The 19,453-nt window shown below is 42.3% G+C and overlaps 1 protein-coding gene across 1 annotated transcript in view; it reads right to left on the reverse strand.

Annotated features, from left to right (window-relative positions):
* Positions 1–19,075, reverse strand: part of COL21A1 (collagen type XXI alpha 1 chain) — a 141,272-nt gene extending 122,197 nt beyond the window's left edge. The window contains exon 1 of the mRNA XM_084831041.1: positions 18,796–19,075. The gene's annotated coding sequence lies outside the window, so the exon portion shown is untranslated. The remainder of the gene's footprint in view (positions 1–18,795) is intronic.
* Positions 19,076–19,453: the final 378 nt, after the last annotated feature.

A 19,453-nucleotide genomic window follows, 5' to 3' on the forward strand; every position in this document is an offset into this window, starting at 1 on the left:
TGCTTGCAAGGGGCTGCAATGGTTCCTTCTTCCCATGTCAAGAATACTTGCAACCCCAGTCAAACCATTCCCAACACTGTCACAAACTAATCATACAATAACTTGGTCATACAGTGTCCCAACTCAGGTTATGTCTGGGGTTTGCTGGAACATGTCTCCCACAGATGAAGGGAAGACAGTGCTACTATCTAGGACTTCGGTATTCTATGTATGCACTCCTAACAGGACTGAACAATGGCATACTATCATAATTAGAACTACAAATCAAAATACGTTGTGTATAGGAGGCCTGCAGCTTGCATTACCCATGCACAGAGATGATGTGACATTAGTGGAATATCAATGGCATGATGTGAAAGAAATCTCTCAAGTATTACAGTATCCTAAAAGTGACTTCAAACATACCAACGGTTTTGTTCAGCATACACAAATTGCCTCAAGTATGCAGAAATCAGTTCACAAATTTCCCTACTGTGATTTCTGAAGGTGGAAAACCTGATTAGGAATCCAACATGTGTTCAGCTTCTAGGCCTTCCCACAAACAATCAGGAACCTCAAAAAGTATGAAGTGGTCTTCTGCAATTGCTGGAGCCAGACATGCACTTGCCCTATTCAAAAGACTGGGTTTCATACAGATCTGATTCTGAGATGCTAGTGAAATGTCAGTGCACACATTGTGAACAGGAAGTTATCACATAAATGTCAGTGGACACATTGTGAACAGCAAGTTATCACCAACTTCCAACTAGCTTTGTCAATAAAAACGTTCTTCTTAGACTGTCTGCCGGGCTGGTTCTAGACGTAATATGACGTCATACTGACCTTGCAGATGTACTGAACAGGAGCTTACGATCAGGGGCTAGTGAAAAACAGAACTAGTTTTTGAGCAAATCAATGCCGGCTCCAGGTTTCTGGGAGGTCCCTAGGAAGATACTCTCAGTGAGCTGCCCACTGCTGACACACAAGTGAGTAAGAAGTCCACAGTGGCTTATGCTCAGCTGCCTTGTCAGCACTGTTCGCTCTCTCATTCACTCAGCCTTTCCAGAAGGCTCAAGTAGCATGGACACCAGGCATGGGCTTCAGCAGGTGCCCAACAGTGCCAACCTGATGCCATCCCTGAACCCAAGTCTAAACTGCAGTTCACCTTTGGGGATTGGGGGTCAACCAAGGAAACTGAATCAGTCTGCCCAACCATGGATAGAAAACAATGACAGAAAGGTGAAGCATATGTAATTACAATTACAATACACATGCACAGATTTATCCCATTATCTTTGTTTTTCCTTTCCTTGCCCACCACATTTAGAGCGTAAGCTCCTCAGGACAGGAACCTATCTCCTTTTGCTTATGTTGCTCTGTAAAGTGCTATGTCCAGTGAAGGTGCTCCAAAGTATTCTTTATTATTTATCATGTTTGAGATGGTTAGAGAAAAGATAATTTTACCCAAATCAGTAAACACAAATCTGTTACATGGAATGGAACTGCTTTAAATATTCAGAAGTATACTTTAAAAATACACTCTATGAGGAATTCCTACTGAGTTTTCTATAAAGGCACAACTATCTATATTAGGCTTCCCAAATCTTCAACATATTTTGGACTACAACTCCCAGGATTCGTGACTATTGGACATGCTGGCTGGGGCTAATGGGAGTTGAAGTCCAAAACATCTGGAGGGTACCACAATGGGGACAGTTGGTCTCCATCTTTAAAGAGCCTGGTACATTAGTTGCATTACCAATGACTTGACTGTTTATGAAACTTCTTACGTGCAACAAAACTCCAAGAACCTGCTTAAAGATGTGCCAGGTTTTAGCCTAGCATATGTAAACTTCCTTATGGGTGGAGGTATATGGAAATAAATAATCATTTCCCTTCCTCTAAAAGAGCAGCCAAAGCATTACAATCAAAAGAATGTCACTGAGCTGCCGTTAGATACTATAGGATCATCCAGCAGTGTCAGCTAACATTACCAGTTAATACAGAAAGAAGACAAGGAAGAAAAGAAGCAACTTTTCCAAACTTTAACAAGCACTTGGTTTCACGAATACCAGTATAACATGTGTTCAAGTTTTGGGAGGAAAATATAAGACACAAATGTACTTAAAAATTGTTGCACAATATGCCAAATGGAATGCGTCACCTTACATATTTGGGGCCTGTTCAGACATTAACAATCTTGGTTTAAAAAACAATGGTGGGTTAAATTGTGCCCGCATACTTCCTCTCTCCTTATGCACTAGCTTTGACAGTTCTATTACAGTTTTTTTTTAAGTTTCCCATTCCATAAATCCCAGAAAACTATGATTTAATCTCAGCATACAACCAGATCATGATTAGTAAACCAAGAGAAAACCACAGTTTCCTAATTCAGATATAACAGGAACTGTGGCTAAAACAAACAACAAAAGAAGCACCAAAGTCAGCATGTAAAGGAGAAAGGGGAAGCACACCACTCACTTTCAACTTAATAAACCATGGTTATTAAGCCAAGACAGTTACATCTGAGCTGGCCTTCTGGTTGTAATCCTGTATATACTTACAGACTTTAATGGGACTTAAGCACCCTGCCTACATGCAGGTAGGCCTTAGCATTTCCCCATTTGGATGTGTAAGGAGGCAGTATTTACTTATTGTTTATTTAAGTTGCACATTGTTAGGCTACAATCCTACATTCAGTCTATGATAGTAAGTCAGTATAATGATTTACCTGGGATTTTCACTAGGAATGCTGCATTTTTATGCAATTAAATGAAGTTCATAATGGTCAAACTTTTTTTTTTGGTTCTCCCTATAAAGAAGTGTTTGGATATTTTACCACTCACTTGGTATATGGCTACAGGAAAGAAAAAATATTAAAAAGTAAAAATAAAACATTTCTAAAAAAAAAGAAGAAAAGTTCCTACTATTTATGTAACAAGACATAATTAATTCTAAAGGAATGATACCTTTAACATTTGCAATCAACATGATACAGGAAATCTTTGATCAGCTTTCCCAGCATTTTGATTTTTTTTCTTTACTGCAGGCCAAGAAGCTCCAGTTTTGCATGGACCAATAGTACGGGGGAAGAGAGATTTCGGGGCCCGATGGATTCCCGCAGTGTCCCCAACTCGGCTTGCCTTTGCGAGCGAAGCTGGGGGTTTGTTCTCGAAATCCGAGAACTTTGCGGGGGGGGGGGGGGCGGTCCGTAAATTCCAATTTCTGCAAAACACACACATAATTTGTGGAAATTACAGCTGCAATCTGCACCAATTACACAAATTACAACTGTACTTTGTGCAAATTGGACAGGTAATTTGCAGAAATTGGGATTTATGAAAAAAAACCAATAAAGTTCCCTCCCTCCCTGCCATCACTGCTCATCGCTATACAACCTTCTCTCTCTCCCTGCTGCCCCCAGCCTGGAGAGCCCCCATGTGCAGAAAGGAAAGGTAGTGGGCTCTCCAGGCTGGGGTTGGCACCGGCAGGGAGAGAGGGAGGGTTGCCCGGCAGTGGCCATGGTGGGAAAAGGGAGACAGGGTTGTGCCATGACACTGCCGCTGTCATAGCCTTGCAACCCTCCCTCTCTCCCTGCCAGTGCCAATTCCAGTGTGGAGAGCCCCTGCTCCTGAGCACACATACTAGGGAGCAAAAACCATCAAACTTACCTCTGAGTAACCATGTTTAAGATTGCACTGTAAGGGTTAAATCAAGACTTACTCATACTTAGAACAGACCCCTTGAAATCAATGGGACGTAAGAGCAAACTCAGCAAAGGATGTGACAAGAGCATCATATTATTGTTAGGGCAGTTTTGCAGAAAAGATAAGCCAGCACAAATGTGTATGAATATGATACTTTGTCTTTCTTTAGAACAAATTCAAGACAGAACAACGGGAGGGCATCTCTTCCATGAAAAGTCACTCTATTTAAAAGTGAAAGAATTCTAGATAAAGCATCTCAGCAGACCACGGTTGGAAGGGTCTAACATAAAACGCGTAGTCTGGCCCTAAATTATTGATGGCCAAGCTCCCCTCGACCTGATTTAGAATCAGCTTGGTATTCCAGATTGGTCTTTTGTTCATCTGCTTTCTGAGGCTTCTCTCCCAGAGTTTGGGCTTGTAGTGTTGGCGCATGCACTGCATGTACATGGTCACACTGTACTCTGGGAATCAGTTTAGTTTCACCTCCATTGTCCCCACCAGCCATGTTGGACAGCTACCTAGAAAATCAACTCCCCATCCCCATCCAATGCAGCTAGGACCAAGAGAGGGTGTTAGATCTGGATGCGGAGGGACAGCAAGCACAGAAAATGTTTGCAACAAGAAACAATCAAGAGAATTCACTGACCCAAACAGAGAAGATACTCATCATTAATCAGATGGTCTGGTCATGCAGTTCACAGTGATCAACAAGGGGTTTGTCAAGAGTAAGTTATCAATATTAAAGAAATTTTGCCTACAAATCTGATGGCTTTGGGCGCATGGTCTGCTGAACTCTAACTGTACATGCACAGAATCTCATTTAACATTTCATCCTGGATAAAACCACGGGGGCAAATGACACTCAATTCGCAATGCTTTACAAGGTAATTACAGATTTCAACAACATCACTACACTGAATCAACCTGACAGACACTTTAATATTAATAAGAAAAGATTCTCCATGAATACCTGTGCTGAGCACCTCCAAAATCCTGGTGCAGTCCTAAGTATCACCAGAGCACAACTATTTGCATCTTACAAGAAACAGTTTGGGTCATTTTGACTAACACCCTAAAACACAAATACCCTTGGGAAAAAAAGCAAAAAACACTCCCAAATTATGAATAGTAGAAATCTAAATCGTCCACATCTAGTGGTCTACATAGCAAAGCGCGGTCTCTGCATGGCTTCCACATTGTATCTAATTCACTCCTTCTAGCTTGAGCCATTTGTATCCACTGGTTCACAAGCACTTAAAAAGGTACTGTGCTTCAGTTCCTTACTGCCTTTTTGCTAGCTGATCTTCCCAGTTTTAAAGCCAAAGGCAGTATGATTTCAACTTTTTTCCAGTGTTCCAAAGCTATGTTGAAGGTCACTTAGATTAGCCTGTATCCCAAGAGAAAGTTAACACTTCTCTCATGTTGCATTGTGACATGAACAGTTTTCACAATCAGGCCATTCCATTTGGCTTACACATGAAAACCTATTAAAATATCACGGTAATTGTGAATGAAAGGACATGCCAGATCTAGATGACCAGATTTCAGCTGTAGCTTGTTCACTTTTTTGGACAGGGTAAAGCCATGTATATTTACAGCACAACAAAGCACTCATCACTGTGTTAGATCCAAATTTAGTTTTACTTAGAAATCAGTGGGTCTACTTTAAGTGTGACTGAATCTGGATCCAACCTATTATATGTAACAGTATTACATGTGTAATTTTGCACTATGTAATTCTGGCTCCCAGGTCATAGGGAACAGTCGGACATACCTATTCATGGTGAGATGCTGAAATACTGTTGCTGAAACATACACCCAGATTGCTACATGCTGGGAACCAACCATCACATTTTTTTCCTCTCGGGGCTACCATGAAACCAGATGGATGTGTGCAGTAGCACAGTGGTTAAAGCTGTGAGCTTCACCATCCCAATGTGTTGGACTACAACTCCCATAACCACCATCCATTGGCCATGCTAGCTTGGTATGATGGGAGTTGTCATCCAACACATCTGGAAGGCACCAGATGGTGAAAGCTGGTGTGTGCCATGAGCCATGATCTCCCCGATCAAAGTCTTAAATGGTTAGGTAATCATAGGAAAGCTATTGACTGTCTGTTTCAGACCAATCTGCAATATAGGTTGTACTGTGAGACTTACGAAGATGATGCATGCAAGGGGCTCTGATCACGAAAAAGCGCTATGTAAATAATATAACGAGGATTACAATTACACCGACGATGAATTAAATAAGGCCTCTTGAGATTGCTGGACTGTGTTCTGCTATGTCAACGGTCTTTTCTTTAAAAAGATTCCAGCACAGCAGTGAGGGTTCAAAGCATGTTACCGAAGGTAGAACCAACACTACTGAAATCAAATTTTTAAAAGACCAAGAGAGACTGAACGTTTATTTTTGATACGACTCAACAGAGGCCACTGAACCCACAGACTCCTTGTCTACAACAGAGGAAGTTCTCGTTGTGCGCCAATGTTTGAAGCAACACAGAAGGTCTGTATTGCTAAATGCCGTTTGTTCTGGCAAGCAATACCAACTGTTGAATTTGACCCACTTTAAGATGACATTGTGCCAGATGAGATGGGTAATTAGCCATTAAGAAGGCAAGTGTGGGGGGAGCCTTAACCACAGCACAGGGGACCCCTGACTTGATATGCATGATTTATTGCAATGGTTTGTTTATGTGTACACTGTAGAGTGAATGAATTATGTAACGTGCCAGAATTGTTAGTTCAAGACATTGGCTGAAACTACTAGCAAAGTCAACCCTGGAAACCATGATTTCATACAGCCTATGAAAAAAGAAACCCATAGATGTCATTTCTTTCTTTATCATGAAACATGAGATTCCACAGGGTTTTCCTTTCATAAATTAATCCAAGAAAAATAAAACAGTCTAATCAATTGAGGGGGGCAGGGAATGGGCACTCAGGACTGCTCCAAGGGAACTGACAATATGCTGGATACGCACTGTGTATAGGAAAAGGCAAACTTTGAAAGGACTGCCTTTGACAGTAACACTAAAATGTTAAGTAAACTAATGTCATTTTGAGGGGAGGGGCTGTAGGTCAATGGGAGAACACTTGCTTTGCATGCAGAAGATCTCAGGGTTGATCCCTGGCATCTGCCATCAAAAAATGACTGCAGGCAGCACCGCTAGCAAACACCTCAGACTAGGCCCTGGAAAGTTTGCTGCCCATTGGAACAGATGGCACTAAGCTAGATGGACCAATGGTCTCAGTCAGTATGAGACAGCAGCATAGTGTTGTGTTGCTGCACTCCAGAGATCAACGACTTTTATAGCCTAGGTAGGGGGCATATCATATGCCTCAGCAACCACTGAAGGGACAGTTTGTTAAGAAGTTCTGAAAGAGAAACTGGTTGAAAATCTGTAGCCACTAGATGCTGGCCTGGCATTATGGACCATACAGTTAAGGTCCAATTCTATGCCTGTATAGACAGAAAAAATCCTATAACTCCCTGCATTCCCCAGTCAGCACTCCCCAGTCAGGACTTGTTTCTGTCTAAACAGGCATACGATTGCACCCTTAACAGCTTAACTTCTTCCCAAAATGCAAGGTAAAAGTGAGCAAGTGTAAAAGCCAGATGGAAGCAAACAGAAGGAAGGAAGATGGAAAATGCTTCCTGGGAACATGCTCTTAGTATAAGAACTGGGAAGGACAGTGGAGCCTTTTGAAAGGACATTTCAAAGAGTGAGAGATTAATGGATGAGTAAAGTTAGTTGATGATAGGTAATAAAAGCTGCAATTAGAAACACGTCCAAAGTCTGAGATCTCAGGGTGCAGTTAGGCTTAATATGAAAACTCATAAAATGGAAGGAAGAGAGGATTCCACTTTAAGAAAGGGGGAAGAGGGCTCAGTAAAGAGAGAAGTAGAGGTGACTGCTGTGGCTACATCGGCTAGCCAAGGGAATAATCGTGGTGGCAGACTGCTGGATGGAAGTAAGGAGGTCAATGTGGGAATAATGAAAGATGTCAAAAGGTATGTTGGACTGGCCATGGTATAGGAGGAAATGAAGTTGAAGCAGTAGGAGTAGCAACTAATAGGGTATGATTTTGGCAATATTATGATGAAAGCAGGTGCATGGATAAGCCTCAGCTTGGATCTCAGCTAAGGAAGAAAGAGTGCATTAATGAGCAATAGAGAGAATGACAGAAATATCAATGATTTCAAAAATATAAACAGTGTAATGTGTTAAATGAAAGGTGGGGAGGCCTGTTCGTGAGTCTGATCTGATAGTTATCTCTGCTTTAACATGATATCACTATAATTCCATCTGTAATTTTTTTTTTTTAAATGCATTTCTCTTTAGCCTAGAAAATGTTCTAGAACGGACAAAATATTTTTAACTTCTATTTTCTTGATCCCTGAAGTGACATTTGCTGTTGGAAGGATTCTAGTCTAACAATACAAAAGTCTAACAATACACAGATGGGCTGAATAGACTGCCTGAGTGTGCAACAAAACTGTTCTGTAGGACCTAACACCAGCCATGATATCATGTTTCTGCCCATCTACAGGGATGCTAATGATTTTCATGTAAATCTGTAACTTTTGAAGTACTAGAAAGACAGTTTTATGAGTACTAATACACAGTGTTCTAGAAACCTGAGAGGAACAGAAAATGCTCTCCATGCCAGAAATCTGACATTTCTAAAGGTGACAAATGCATTTTCATGCGAATTTTGGAGTTTATTTAAATACAGCAATAGTATTAGCTTGGAAATGTTAGAATACTGCCCAGAGCGGGGAAAATGGGTGGAGGTCCTTATTAAAACTACAATGGGCACACACTGTATGCATGTATATTTACAGTAGAATAGATTATATCCTACGTTGCCAAGTAGTACCAATTTATGTAGGGGTGGGGAATTTGTGGCCCTCCTGATGTTGTTGGATACAACTCCCACCCTCCACAACCACTGGCCGTGCTAGCTCAGGCTGATGGGAGTTAGAGTCCAGCCATATCTAGAGGTAGACGTGCAGGGTCTTTATCCTGATGTATAGGAACCACACACACAAAACCCCTGCAACATTCCAACTGATTTTAATTTTCCTTCCGTACTGACTCTGGAATTATAAATGTTAAATTAACTGGTCTGCGCAGATAGACATCTGTTGCACATTTACCCATAGAGAGAGGAATAGCGGAGATTAATCCCGCAGTCAACTGTAATTTATACTCCAAGAAAACCCTGTAGTGAAATCTATTACTCAGTTTAGACTTTATGCTAGCACTCCCCCCCCTCCCTTTCCTGGTTTCCTCTAACCATAGTTTGCTGTGACATCCAGATCAGGCAAAACTGTGGTTAATGCAAATCAAGATTGGCTCTGCTGTATGGTTTGAAGCGGGCTCCTGCAAGCACCGTCCAAATCAGGTGCCTTCTTCCTGCATTGCTCAGGTCCCAATCAAAGCACGAGCAGGGCAGGAAGGGACGCGGCTGGGATTTGCAGAACCTGGTACTGCAAGCCCTGGCCAAGTACAGGGATCCTTAGTTACCTCCCATTGTTGATCGGAGATAACAAAAGCATTCCTCTTTGGGCTACTAACCCTCCCATTGTGAGGGATGAGGAAATCCCCTTGTTATCACCCATCAGAGATGGAAGATAACAGGGATTCTTCTCCCCAAGTCAGGAGGTGGGGAAAGGGGAGGAAGGGGAGGGTGGCCTTAGAAGATGCACAACCTCTCAGGCCAAATTGGGCAACCCCATGAGCCAGATTAGGCCTGCAGGCTGGAGGTTTCCCTCAGAGAATCCAAGACATCCATGGTCCCTGGCACACTCTCCCAGGGACCACAGGATTGCTCTGTTAGATAGAACTTCATTATTAAAAAATGGCTCTTCCACTTTGGAACATACATCATAATAGATTCAATGCTAGACTTATGGGAGGTTGAGGTTCTTTTTTTTTTAGAGGGTGTGTGAAATTTTTCTTGGCATCTGTTTTAAATGTTGTCAAAATATTAAAAATGTTTTTTTAAAAACCCATCCCCAATTCAAACGCTAAAGCAGAGGAATTACAACTTAACATCAACCACCAAATATGTTCTTTATGAGGGCAACATATGTGGATGCCTGGTCAGAGGATAATCTATTCTTATCCATCATTTACTTTGCAAAAATAATGATTTGTTTACATAATAGTCATGAGCCAATCTGGAATGTTTCTTGTATTGTGCCAAAAACAAATTCATTTCATGAAATCTTTGATCTTACAGTACAAAAGTAGTATAATGTGGTATATTGTATGCAACTACAAAGAACAGTGTCTGGTCAGCTTCATGTTATTTCTTCCCCTTCTGTTGTTCTCCACATTCCATTTTTAATGCCATAGGAAACCTATGCCTTGACGGAAATTGTTTGCGGCATTTTAAGCATTTGTGATTACGTTTTGCCCATTCCCACCATCTGCACTGATCCCTGCATCACGTACAGTACAATTCAAAATGATTAACTGAGTATCTACAGGGCTTAAAGTGGAAATCCATATTACATGGAGTTCCATTATTATTTTTTGTTTTTGTTGTATAGTTTTTTAAACACCCAACCCAGCTGCTAATACATCAATTTGAAGAAGATGACCTGCACTGCAGCAGGGTAGGAGTGGGGTTTCTTAACCTTCTTCCATCACACCATTTTCCCACTGAAAATTGTTCCTGGCCACAAGGCTGCTGAAAGAGCCACCGAGAGTAGGCCCTGTTGCCAGTTTGTTTGTTTTTAACAGTTTTTAACAGTTTTAACAAACAAAACAGTTTGTTTGTTTTTAAAAAGAAGCAGTGCTATGCTAAGCCGAAACATTTTTCTTGCCTATTCTCAGACTCTTTCAAAGCAGTACTGTGGCCACTCACTTCCACTTTTCATTTTGCATTTTTCCCAATTTCCTGCATTCTCTTCCACCCAACTGCTATGAGTTCACCACCACTCGGGTAGGGATGTATGGGAAATTCATTTCAGTTAGTTTTTGATCAAGATTTCCTCAGTTCGCACCTTCCAAATGAAGATAAACTGAGAGCCCATCTGTGGTTGAAGTCTGTACATTTCCAAGCTTGCAATGTGATTTGCAGACCAAAAAAACTGTGTTTGATAGCATGCGGGAAAAGGGCCTTTTCTGCTGTGGCACCCTGGCTGTGGAATAAGCTCCCTAGAGTGGTTCTCCTGACGCCTACGTTATGCTCTTTCCAGCACCAGGTTTTTATTTTCCCCGCATTTAGCATCCTAGTCTTTTAGCTTTGCTGTTTTAAATCTGTTACTGTATTTTAAATCTCTGTATTTCTGCTAGGTTTTATTCTGGTTGTATTTTTATACTGTAGGTTTATGTTTTTATATTTTATATTGTTTTATGCTATTCTTTGTGGTTTTAACTTTTGTGAACTGCCCAGAGAGCTTCGGCTATTGGGCAGTATAGAAAGGTAATAAATAAATGAATAAATAATGCATACATTTGAAAAATGCACATGAAAACATGCATACTTCTGAAAAATGTGCACAAATGGGAAAAGAAAGTATACATTTCAAAGATGTGCACAACTGATGCATACATTTGGGGAAAATACGCATGAAAATACGCAAATTTTCATGCAAAAAGAAAAAAAAACAAAGCTTGCAATCTGATACGGACTCAAGTCAGAACCAGCTTCGAGATGGAATTTGGAGAACTTTGGCAAGCTCAAGTTTTGCTCTTCCAGATATTCCTACACTCGGCGCAGTCAATATCATTAAGCCAAGATTTTTAAAGTGAATGACAGAGATTGACCTTCTATCACTCTTGGCTTTACAAGAGAGAGTTCAACTTCTATGTCAATTTTTGCACAAAGGACATTTTAACAGAGATTACACCTTGTCCGTTTTCCTGAGATGGCCTTCTTTTTTTTTTTTTTTAAATACACACATATATTCTGGTGTTGAACAACTGACAACAACAGAGGGAACTTTACATCTTCCACCCTGGATGCAGGACCACCACCAGGAGGTAGCTTTCACTCCTTCTTATCATCAGAAAGAGGAGCTGCAAGTCACACAGACAGTACCACCATAGTCAAATTATATGCAAAAATCTGGACTGCCAGAATTATGGGTTAAATCCAACCTCGTATGAGCAAACTTCTACTCGCACAACAGGATATGCCATTGCTCTTCTCCCCCATACAGCCACCCACGTGCCCCTGAAATACACTCCAGAGGATCCACCAACCCTACAGAACAGATGTGAGGGTAAGGGAATCCATTCCGCCAGGGGTTCCCATTCCGCTGCTGTATGGCCACCACTGGATCCAACCCTACACCTCCAGCATTTATAATTAATATTAGAGTAAATTATATTTACAGCACTATGTTCAGTACAAACCATGGTTTGGTGTGATGACTGAATTGAGCCTAATTCTCAGCATCCCCATCAATCAAACCACAATTCCCAAGATTCTTTGGGTGAAACTATGAGAGTTATACTAGTGCATAATCTATATAGATTTGTAGTGTAGATAGAATAGTGAGGGACACAAGCTGGAATATATATACATAAGATATCAAGAATGATAAAGATGATTCAAGAGCACAGGTGGGCAGAAGGAAGATCAGGATCTACTGGTAGATCTCTGGGTTATTTATAGTAACTCAGCAATTATTTTTACTCACAGCTGTTTAACAACAGCAACAACAAAATTACTTCCACTGTAAATTATACTGCTAAAATGAAAAAAAAAAAGTGGTGGTAGTGGGTAACCAAAAAGGGGATGTGTGTGTGTGGAAGGACGGAGTGCTCTGGTCAGCTGTGGTACTTGAAACAAATTCCTGGTCTCAAAATTCTTTAATTCATAGTGTACATCTTTTGCACCAGGCTCCAGTTGGTTGATCTTTGGTTATTGGGCGGTATAGAAATGAAATAAATAAGTTAGATCTTGAGATTCTAATAAAAAATAAAGTAGACATCTGCCCACCCTTGTTCAAGAGAACCAGACCACTGAGAACTGCAGGAGTAAGAAACAAACGCGTAAACTAAATAGCTCTGAACTTCAGATATACATCTTGATTCAGTGGCTGCATAACAACACTATGAAAGAAAGTTTGACACAAGAGGCTCTAGTGGAAATGCAGAAGACAATTGTTATTTTGAGGAGTTAGTGGCGCATAGCAATTTCTCCTTCTCACGACTAGACTTCCAGCTGGGCCTCTGGCTTCTAATGGTTAGCTCTTCTTCCCAGGGTCAATAATCTGTTTGAGACTAACATTCTCCAGGCTAGTAGATAAGCCTCTGGTGAGACCTCAAGGCTGGCCGCTTGTGAGAGTAGCTGAAATCATTATATCTGTGTTCGTTTACTGCCAAATATCTTCAAAGTCAGTGGAGTAGGCCTTCAGAATAGGGGAGCATAATAGTATGTATGAATCCCTGAGAGACCCCCATAGTTTCAACACAGGCTGTTTCGGAAAGGTGCTGCACAACAAAAGGCCATCTGGAGTCATCTCCATTGTCATATTTTGATTCTGGGATCCCCCAAGAACTGTAATGACATAAGCTTATGACCTTGCTTTGAAGTAGGTTGCTGCAATTATTGTGTTTTGCTTTCTTCTGCTTTGTTAATTTGCTTCTGTTTAATAAAATCTTTAGCCTTCACCCATTTGTGTATTTATTGTATTCTGAATCCTAAAAATTGCCTCTTGGCAACAGAGGGTAAATTACTGCAGGGTAAAATATTCATATGTAGTTAATTTAATTTGGATAAGACATTAGATATAAGTGAGCTGTTTTACATAAAATGTGGAAACTTTCATTAATTGCCACTATTGTGAGTCCGTTTTCTTGTTTCTAAATATCTGGCAATCCAGGAACCAAGGGCACAACATTAAAAGAAACCTATGAGGTCATCTTATCCTGACCTTGCCAACAGAATTTTCCTCCCAATACTATATGGATAAGTGTCCCTGCTCAGTCCAGTTCTCAATCTTATGAAACTGCATATAAGTTTGCCAGGATTCCATATACTTTCCCACTCATGTTCTAAGTAGCCAAGGGAACTCCCAAGCGAGGATTTTCCAGATGGTGCACAAATATGCTCTTGACCCAACAGTCATCCAATGACCCCTTTTTCATTCCAGGGTTTATATTAGGTGAGTTGCAGTCACTTTTACAACCATATTCAAGGTCTAGGAACTGGATTTAAAGTCTGCTAGTAGTACAGGGCTGGATCCTACATGGGCAAGGTTTAAATGCAACACCACAAGGGACTAGACTCAAACTACAAATCGTGGTGGAACAAGAGCATTCTATGGCAATAGTGTATCTGAAGGGAAGAAGGAACAAGTCCCTAACTTTCCCCATGTCCAGCTCCCTGTGCTACTCTTTGTAGAAAAAATATAACCGCTCTGTATAAAAGCAGAAAGAGAAAAAGGTCAGCTCATCGTCTGCTCCAGTTATTCCTATTTGCCCCATTCCCTGGCCCCAATACAGACATGCTGACAAAGGAGCCTAAGCCTCAGATTAGGAATGGGAGAGAAATACGTTCCATTCGCATTTTAATTTTAATGTGGATTTACCCAATTTTGTATTTGCAAAACAATATACGAACTGAAACACAGTTATCCTTCGAAATTCCCATTTCTCTGAATTTTGTAATGAAGTTCTCCAATAAAAACATAACATTCAAAAATGTGTATATTAGGGGAGTGTGCACATAAATGTGTGAATATGGGTGAAAATTGCTTGCAAAAGACATACGAGGCAAAATTGTGTTAAAAATGCTTGTATCTGGAGAAATACACATTTTCATGCAAACTTTAAAAAAAAAACTCCAAGTTTGGGATAAATTGAACTTAAGATTGGAAAAATGAGAAACTAAAAGAAATCAAAACTGACAGACTCGTCTATTCCTACCTCAGATCTACAACCTCTAGCACTGTACAACACAGGGCTGGCTCCTGGTTTAAGGGGGCCCTGGACACAGTTCCCTATGTGTGCTCCTTCCTACACTGGTGCCCCCATCCCAGCTGCAGGCTTAGCTGGGAGGAGCAGTGAACAACTGCAAGCTGTCGTTTAAAAATTCCCACAGTGTAATGGAGCAACACCATGTCAAGCACTCCAAAGCATTGTGGGAATTGTTAAATGGCAGCTCATAGCTGCCTGGGGTCAGGCATTAGCAGCGATGGGCCCTGCTGAGGGTCTGGGACCCTAGCAGCTGCTCAAGGGGAACAGGTGCACAAGGGATATGCACATTAAACATGGGTGCACTTCTCCAATGTGCCATCAAAGTCCTTTTCTGACAAATAGGCCGCCCATTTGCCAATGATGCTGACTTATGACTGGTGACATCCTGGAATTCCATAATCATCACCATTTTTGTACCTCTAAGTAAAGTGGATGGCCCAGTTATTACCGGCAGCCACCCACAAGGTTTGAGGTTTCTGCCTAGTTGGGGGACTCTCCAAGAGAAGGGATGTATGAACCCCCCACTGTCTGGTCGGAGGGGGCAATTTGGGCTGCTCAGGGCCCCACAGAATCCTCCGGAGCCTAGCCATGTCTGCCACAGTTGGCAGAGCGGCTCTCCAGCTCCCTATAAGATGCAATATGCTAATGGAAGTTGTCATTAGCCTATCGCGGGGAAAATACAGGTGTAAATGGAGTATCCTACACCATTTGTGGCTGTAAAGCACTGACTTTGACCTAAACTGCAGCTGTTTATGGCTGCTATTAGTATATCGCGTCTTATAGGGAGCCAGAGAGCCACCCTGCGGGAACTCCTCCAGATCCAGAGGTGAGTGCAGCCGCTCCGCCGCAGACTCCTGAGGTTGGATTCTTTGGAGTCCAGCCTCATTTGAGTCCACGGCGGAATTCTCCAGCATCACTAACCAAAGTGACAGAACAACCTTTGGTGAGTGCGACCATATTTGAAATACCATGTACAGTTCTGGTCATCATTTCTCTAAAAGGACATCGTAAACCGGGGAAACATACAGAAAAGGTCAACCAAAACTACTGGGGGCTGGATCAACCCCCTATGAGGAAGGGTTGCAACACTTGGGGCTTTTTGAATTAGAAAGGGCAAATAAGGGAGACATGATAGAGCAAGGGTGCAAAACCTCAGGCCTGGGGGGCCAATCCAGTCCCAGGGGGCCAATCCAGATTTGTGGTCCAAATCTGGCCCTCCAAGGTTCACCACATGGCCATGGCCCCTTCTCCTGCTCCCACCCCCTTTTTCTCTGACCACTGATGGTTGGGTGGTTTCCCAGCTCTTGTGCCAATTTTTAAATGCTTCTCCTAAGTATAAATTACCGGCAGTGGGAACATTAGGCTAAAATATGCTTTCATCAAGGGGATTTCTTTAGTATCTTGACCCCACTCCTTTTGCCTTTGTCCCCACCCCTTTTGCCTTCAGCCCCACCCACCACTCAAATGTGGTCCCCAAGAGCTTTTCCAAAATGGAATCAGGCCATTGGGCTGAAAGGGCTTCAATACCCCTGTGATGGAGGTTTATCTATCACAGAAAGGTGCACAGAAAGTGGATAGAGAGAATTCCCCCCTGCCCTCACTCTCTCATAATACTAGAACCCAGGGTCATCCAATAAAGATGAATGGTTAGAGATATATGACAGACAAGAGGAAGCTTATGCATATGCTGCACAGTTATGCTGTGGAACTCCCTGCCACAAGATATACTGATGGATGCCAAGTTAGATGGCTTTAAAGGGAATTTGACAAATTCTTGGGGAATAAAGCTGCCAATGGCTACTAGTCATGATGGCTATATGCTATACCCAGGATCAGAGGCAGCATGCCTCTAGATACCAGTTGCTGGGGCATAAAAGTGAAAGAGGGCAGTTGCCCTCATGGCCTGCTTTTGGGCTTCCCCATAGGCATCTGACTGGCCACTGTAGGACACAAGATGGTGGATTATCATGGTCTTTGGTCTGATCCAGCAGGGTTCTTCTTATATTCTTAAGACTACAGAACCATCTTGCCCTTATAGGAGAAGAGGGAAGACAGAAACAGCCGGTAATTCTACCCCACCATCCTGTTTGTAGTGCACCCAGCTGAAGTAGTTTTCCAATACAGTACAGGAAGAGAGGTTACCTACCCAACACACACACACACACACAGTTCTCAAGTTGGGAGCAGAGTATACAGCCTGCCCCAACCAACATCCCCTCCCCCATACACACACACCACTCTATATTGCTACCGTATTAAAGAAATCAGGTTCAACCTTGGCAATACTACATAGATAACGGAAGTTTTTAAAATAACTTGTGCTGTATCACCCACCGCCATCCTCCCATCATTTCCCTCCCCACAGTTATCACTTTCAGGAGTAATTTTCAGCTGCAAGAGTTATGCACAACTGTTTGCACAACAGGCTGCGCAAGCGTAATGCACACCCGGTTGTGCAACCGCGCTTGCGCAAACTTTACTTTAGTTGGATTCCCCTCTTGAGCATAGTTCAGAACCTAGTTTCCGCTAGAGCAGCATCATTTGCACTAACGGAATGAGACAGCTGGATACAGGCCCTGGTCCTCCAACTTTTGAAGCACCTAAAAAACCTCGCTGTACAGAATGTCCGAGGCCTGCGTTCTAATTTAGAAGAAACTACTCAGCCAAATGGGTATTTGTCACCTTCCGACAGGAAGTTCCCTGACATCACTGGGATCAGAGGAACATAGTTTGTGAAGCCTTTTCAGTCTTTTAAAAGGCTGTTCATCCATAACCAATTTAAGCGAACGAGCAACTTTGGGCAGGCCTTGTGAAATCCAAAACACATGGACACTGATGCACGGGGAGAGCCACATAACCACACATCACACATATCCAGCCACTTGCCACCACAAATCATTTCTGGGTAATCAGCACTGGCATGGCAAAATCCACATGGCTCAAGCACCCACCCGGCACACAGCCACACACAACGAGCTCACCATATGAAGCGGCTACCATAAAGGTTTGGATTGTAAGTTTCAAGCAACCATCATGCGGTCACTTGTTTGTGTGAACCAGGCCCTTTCTTGTGCCAATGAAAAAGCAACATGCAGAAGCAACAAAAATGCATAGTAAGAACATGCCATGATGATATCAAAAGAATTAATTCAGGAACTCATTGTATTCCCACTTCACTGTTTTAAAATGAAAGTCAGTGCTAAAATTTCTTTATTTCAATTCCACACCTACAGTATATGTCAGCCAAGTTTATATTTGGCCCTTTGACTTCATCCCAGTATCGATAAATAACTGAACATTTTGCATGTTTTGTAGTTTTTCACCGAACTGTTTGAAAGCTAACCTTGAAAATTACACCTGTCATATGTCCGTCCGTCCGTGTCTCTCTCTCTCTCTCACACACACACACACAATGAGAGTTGTGTACATTGTACAATTCATCTTCAAAACAACTTTTTGAGAGAAGTCACTATTACTCCTACTTTACACAGGAAGAAACTTGAGACCCGGAAAGGAGGAAATGCTTTGGGCTGCAATCCTGTGGAGATCCCACACTTAACTAAGCAAAAGCCTTACAGAACACAAATGAGCCTTAGTTCCAATAAACAGGCACAGGCTCGGGTTGCACAAGCCCCAGGGGATATTAAAGGCATGCAATTAATCGATGATCAAATGATGCCAAAGTTTGGAAAGAAGATTCCCGGCTTGGAATCCTAGATTGCACGAAACCTGCACTCGTATGCACAATTACCCAGGAGTCAATCCAGCCAACTCAATGGGATTCGCCACCGAGTAAACGTGCATAGGATCGGGCCGCATGCGCCCAGCAGCGCAGCTCGGAGGAACTAAGGCAACGTGTGGGGAAAGAGAAATAGCCACAAATCGCTATACACGCAGCTGCCCCCATTCAAATGAGAGGGAAAAGAAGAACATAGGAAAGAAACGAAAGGAGATTCTAAGAAGGGGATATCAAACATTCCCTCTTGGCAAGGAAATCGGTTTTGCTATTCTACTTCAGAAAAAAAAAAAAAATCTGCTACCTAGCATACAATTTGCAATACCAAGATCAAATTGAAGAGAAGCGGGGGGGGGGGGGTTGAGGAAGCATCCTTCATTTTAACAGCTTTCAAATCCAAACGGCATCGGGTTTCCTACCTGCGTTAGTTTGCACAATGAAAGAAGAAGCTAATGCAGACTGACTTTGCTGCTAGATCCAAGCTGAGATGAGAAGGACATATGACAACGCGCGGAAAGACGCACACCCGCCCAGACGCAAACAGGGGGGGAAAGGAGGCAGCCCGAGCCGGAGCGCTCTCATCGAGCGTTAGCCGCCTTCCCTCCCAAAATCCCAGGCAGCGGGGTGTGTGGTTTCCCCCCCTCGTGGATCAACAGCCACAGCTTGCTCAGCGAACAGCCTCCCGGCAGCTTCGCGCAGAAATTTTCTTACCAGGCAGGTTGCTAAGGAGGGTGGAGCCTGGGAGATAAGAAACCCTATAGGGAAGGGGCGAGGAGGAGGGTTTTCTATTATTAGTGGTTTTTGCTATCCACGCTGCGCCTCCACGTGGAGAAACGAATGGGGGAGAAGCAGCTTGGCAGGGTGAAGTGAAAGGAGAAGCCTACGAACCCCTGCTAAGACTGAACTTCATACACATGAACACCTGAGACTATCTGAGGACTGTAAAACACTGACTCAGTGGACTCCTACATTTATTTTTATTTTTGCATTTACTTGTAATATTTATATACCTCTAAATATAATAAAAGCCCTAAGCGGTTTACATATAAGAATTAAGATCACATTTAAAATCCAATA

This window comes from Heloderma suspectum, chromosome 1, assembly GCF_057233095.1.
Source record: "Heloderma suspectum isolate Gila_16-S chromosome 1, 16-S_ref, whole genome shotgun sequence".
NCBI lineage: Eukaryota > Metazoa > Chordata > Lepidosauria > Squamata > Helodermatidae > Heloderma > Heloderma suspectum.